Source organism: Euphorbia lathyris, chromosome 8 (assembly GCF_963576675.1).
Source record: "Euphorbia lathyris chromosome 8, ddEupLath1.1, whole genome shotgun sequence".
In the NCBI taxonomy this organism is placed as follows: Eukaryota; Viridiplantae; Streptophyta; class Magnoliopsida; order Malpighiales; family Euphorbiaceae; genus Euphorbia; species Euphorbia lathyris.
Genome location: NC_088917.1, coordinates 25,934,479 through 25,940,054, shown reverse-complemented (window position 1 = coordinate 25,940,054; position 5,576 = coordinate 25,934,479). Strand labels below are relative to the sequence as shown.

The following is a 5,576-nucleotide window of genomic DNA, read 5'->3' as shown; positions in this document are numbered from 1 at the left end:
CATGCTCCATGTTCTCTGTAAACTTGTATCAATTTATATTTCATCTAATAAAGTCTGTTCTATTCGATAGATTTTTATGCAGCACTTATGGTAACCAATCCACTAAAGTGACTGCTAGTGTTTTCATTAAAACGTATTTACTCCAAAATCTTTACAAGGAAACTTTGTTGAACACTTAGGCAAATTATTATCGCGAAAGAGTTTTAATTTGATTAAGGGCAACTATCCCGAAAGGGTTTTGTCATGTTCAAAGCCAATTAATTAGAGGTTCCGTCATTTATTTAATCCTTATAATTCGTACAAAGTTTAAAGTTGTTTTCTTTGCTTAATGCAAACAAATACATCTGTTTACTTTTCTAAAAAGTACTAAACGTTCCTATCTTGCAAATTCATTCTTAAATCAGAATATTTTCTAACGTTTTCATAATCTAATCTAATTCTCATTCTAGCAATTTCACAACCAAAACCGATTAAACGATTTTTCCATATCATAAACCTAAAAGTAAATTTAACCGATTGTAAATAAGTTTTGTTAAAAAAACGTTCCCTGTTGGATCGATATCTTTTATTACTACAAGCGTATACCGTGCACTTGCGGAAATCGCTCAACAAGTTTTTGGCGCCGTTGCCGGGGAACGCCAAAAGTTTTGACAAAATTTTAAATTTTTCGTGTTTTATTACGAATCTAGGTTTATTCATACTTATTCAAACTTTTATATTTTATTTATTTTCAATTACTAACATATTTATTTTTCAAATTCTGTTTTGTAGGTAGTTTCGGTTCGTGCGAAATTTCAAGTTCATGCGCAGTTCTCGAAGTTCAGGCACGTCACCAGATCCTATTGACCCAGAAATTGAAAGAACTCTTAAAAAGAACAAGAAAGAAAAGAAAAAGAAAAAGAAAACCCCAATAAAAACTAGAATTACTGAGCTAGAAGTTATGGCCACACTTATGGATTACGCTAGGACATGAGTGGCCGGTGTAACAAACAGTATAGTTAGACCCTAAATTAATGCAAACCAATTTGAAATTAAGCATGCGTTGCTTAATATGTTGCAAAATAACGTAACATTTACGGGTTACCTAACGAAAATCCTAATACCCATTTGGCAAATTTCTTAGAAATTTGTGACACTTTTAAAATACCGAATGTGACTGCAGAAGCAATCAATCTTCGCCTTTTTCCTTTTACTTTGAAGGATCGAGCCAAAGAATGGTTAACTTCTATGCCAGCCGCAACATTTGAGAATTGGGAGCAATTAGCCCAAGCATTTTTATCAAAATTTTTTCCTTTAGCAAAAACCACAAGAGTCATTAAAGAGTTAACATCTTTTTCTCAAAATGATAATGAAACTCTTCATGAGGCTTGGGAACGTTTTAAAGAACTTCAACATTTATGCCCACATCACCAATTGCCCGCTGAACTTTTAATGCAAACATTTTATAATGGACTAAATCCTACGACTAGAGGTTCATTGGACGCTATGTCTGGAGGGTTATTCATGAAGAAAACATCTGCCCAAGCAAGAGAACTTTTGGAGGAGATGGCAATCAACAGCAGTATGTGGCCCGTGAAACGTGGACACATACCATCAGCGAAACCATCATCCTCAACTACTTCATCAGTTAAAGGTATAGTGAATCTTGATCCAGTAGCAATGTTGCAAGCCCAATTTTCTGCCTTATCGCACAAAATTGATAAGTTTATGGCACCGTGTGATCCCAATGGTAACTCAATCCATACGGATGTGGATTACGAAGGTATGAGTGAAATTGAACAGGTAAATTTTGTCCAAGGGCAAAACCAAAATAATAACCCTTACTCCAATACATATAATCCTGGGTGGAGAAATCATCCTAACTTTAACTGGAGAGATAATAATAATGCTAATGCTAATCAAAATCGGACTACTAATTATCAAAATCAATCAAGAGATACGATTAGCACTTTATCTTCTAAAATCGACAAATTTATTGATGCTATGAGCGGAAAAATAAGTAATCACGACGATGGTTTTAAACGGATCGAGAATAAATTCGATCAGCTTATTAAAAACCAATCATCTAGCATCCATAATTTGGAGATTCAAATTGGACAACTCGCTAAATCAATTCCATCCCGCAAAGAGGGAAGTCTTCCAAGCCATACGGAAGAAAATCCGAAAGAGCATGTTTGTAACACCCTGATCCAATACCATGTAGATATTGTCCGCTCTGGCCCAATTCCAACACATTGGGCCTCACGGCTTTTAAAACGCGTCTGCATGTATTGGATTCACATCTTACTAATAAGCCCCATTCACTCCCTCTCCATTTCCGATGTGGGATTCAGTTCATTCCTGCCCCCATCGCCATCCCTTAGGGCCGCTCCTTGCTCAGGCCTTCTACCCCGGCGCCACCCTCTCCGGACCGGGTCGTTACAGGCCCACCAGCTTCCGCCTGGTTCGTCCCCGAACCACACATCATACGTGGAGAGTCGGCTCTGATACCAATTGTAACACCCTGATCCAATACCATGTAGATATTGTCCGCTCTGGCCTAATTCCAACATATTGGGCCTTACGGCTTTTAAAACGCGTCTGCATGTATTGGATTCACATCTTACTAATAAGCCCCATTCACTCCCTCTCCATTTCCGATGTGGGATTCAGTTCATTCCTGCCCCCATCGCCATCCCTTAGGGCCGCTCCTTGCTCAGGCCTTCTACCCCGGCGCCACCCTCTCCGGACCGGGTCGTTACAATGTTAAGGCTATCACTCTTCGTTCAGGGAAAAAATACTTAGGCCCGGAAATGCCCGGAAATTCGACCTTACCTGGAACTGATTTACCGAAGCCCAAAGAAGATACATTAAAACAAAAAGATGCACCAATTGACTCTAGTACAAAAAAATTTTGTACCCAAACCACCTTTTCCACACAAAGTCCGCAATAAGGACTATGATAAACAACTTTTAACATTTTTAGACAAACTTAAGAATTTGCATATTAATTTGACTTTTATGGATGCGATTACACAAATTCCCAATTATGGTAAATTCCTCAAATTTAATTTCAAAGAAAATCAGTTGGGAAGGAATTTCATCCGTTTCACTAACTGAAGATTGCAGTTCGATTGTGTCAAGCAATTTGCCCACTAAACTCAAGGATCCCGGATGTTTTACCATTCCGTGTAAATTGGAAGATATTGAATTTCCCAGTTGTCTCTATGATTTAGGAGCAAGCATTAACTTGATGCCATTATCTATTTTTAATAAGTTAGGCTTAGAAGAAGACATCAAACGTACCAATATGGTTTTGCAATTAGCGGATCAAACCACTAAAAGACCATACGGTATAATTGAGGATGTTTTAGTTAAAGTTGACAAATTTATTTTTCCTACCGATTTCGTTATTTTAGATTTTGCTTATGACGTAAATTGTCCGTTAATCTTTGGTAGACCGTTCGTGAACACGGGACGTGCTCTAGTTGATGTGTCGGAAGGGAAAGTAGTTTTAAGAATAGGCGATGATAAGATTGAGTTTGATATGAATCAAGCGATGAAATATCCTATGGAGGATTTCGCTTGTATGAAGCTTGATTTAATTGAAGAATGTGTAAATGACATTATTCAAAAAGAAGAAATAATAGAACCTATAATGAGTGAGGAACTAGAAGATAAGGACCCAGAACCTTTGATTCGAGAAGATGGACCAGTTCCGCCTTCAATTATAGTTCCACCTAAATTAGAACTTAAAGAATTACCAAGTCATTTGAGGTACGCTTTCTTAGGCGAAGGCGATTCTCTACCTATAATTATTTCTAACAAATTAACACAAGTCCAAGAAGAGAAATTGAAAGAAGTTGTTAGAAATAGGATAGGAAGTATAGGTTGGCAAATTTCAGACTTAAAAGGTATTAATCCGAGTATCGTAATGCACAGAATTCACTTAGAAGAAGATAAGCCACCTAAAGCGGATAGGCAAAGACGCCTAAATCCGAATATGAAAGAAGTAGTAAAAAATGAGATTACTAAACTTCTGGACAATGGAATCATCTACCCTATCTCGGATAGTGAATGGGTTAGTCCAATCCATTGTGTACCTAAAAAGGGAGGCATAACTGTTGTAAAGAATGAAGAAGGTGAATTAATACCTACACGAACCACCACTGGTTGGAGGGTTTGTATAGATTATAGAAATTTAAATAAAGCAACTAGGAAAGATCATTTTCCTCTTCCTTTCATTGATCAAATGATCGAAAGGATAGCTGGTCACGCTTTCTACTGTTTTATAGATGGTTACTCCGGATTCTTTCAAATATACATTTACCCGGATGACCAAGATAAAACAACCTTCACATGTCCTTACGGAACATTTGCATATAGAAGAATGCCCTTTGGTCTATGTAACGCACCTGCAACATTTCAACATTGTATGACTGCGATTTTTAATGATTTCATTGAAGATATCATGGAAGTTTTTATGGACGATTTTTCAGTTTATGGAGATTCTTTTGATTCGTGCCTAGAAAACTTGGATAAAGTTTTGTCTAGGTGTGAAGAAACTTGGTATTAAACTGGGAAAAATGTCATTTCATGGTTGACGAAGGAATTGTTTTAGGTCACAAAATATCTGAAAAAGGATTAGAAGTGGATAGAGCAAAAACCTCAGTAATAGAGAAATTACCCCCTCCAACTACTGTTAAGGGAGTAAGATCATTTTTAGGACATGCCGGTTTTTACAGAAGATTTATTAAGAATTTTTCTGTAATTTCCAAACCACTCACTAATCTACTCATGAAAGATTCCACTTTTGATTTCAATGAAGATTGCGTTAAAGCTTTCGAAACATTAAAAACAGCTTTAGTCAGTGCACCTATTATTGCTAAACCCGATTGGGATTTACCATTTGAAATTATGTGTGATGCAAGTGATTTAGCTGTCGGATGTGTTTTAGGTCAAAGGAAGGATAAGAAACTTCATGTCATTTATTATGCAAGTCACACACTTTCAGGTGCACAATTAAACTACACCACAACTGAGAAAGAAATGTTAGCTGTAGTTTTTGCATGTGATAAGATTAGGTCATACTTGTTAGGTTCGAAAGTTATTATTTACACTGATCATGCAGCATTAAGATATCTATTTGCTAAAAAGGATGCAAAACCACGTCTAATTAGATGGGTTTTATTGTTACAAGAATTTGATATACAAATAAAAGACAAAAAGGGAGTAGAAAACCTTGTCGCCGATCATCTATCAAGACTTGAAGATGAGAACGGTCCTATAGGTGAAACTAACGGTATACGAGATGATTTCCCTGATGAACATCTCTATCAAATGAAAAGTGTCATGTCACCATGGTATGCAGATATTGCTAATTATCTTGCAGACAATATTGTTCCGGAAGGATTAAATTTCCAACAAAAGAAGAAATTTTTCTTCGACATTAAACAGTATTTTTGGGAAGATCCTTTTTTGTTCAAAACTTGTGGTGACGGGATAATTAGGAGATGCATTGGTGAAAATGAATATGAATCCATAATTTCGGAATGCCATTCTAGCTCTTATGGAGGATATAATGGAGCTACCAAAAC

General features: G+C 36.6%; 1 non-coding gene across 1 annotated transcript; it reads right to left on the bottom strand.

Annotated features, from left to right (window-relative positions):
- Window positions 1–1,308: 1,308 nt before the first annotated feature.
- On the bottom strand, window positions 1,309–1,415 carry LOC136204960 (small nucleolar RNA R71). The gene has a single exon (XR_010675770.1). It is a non-coding gene; the product is annotated as a small nucleolar RNA R71 (small nucleolar RNA).
- Between the last annotated feature and the right edge of the window lie 4,161 nt (window positions 1,416–5,576).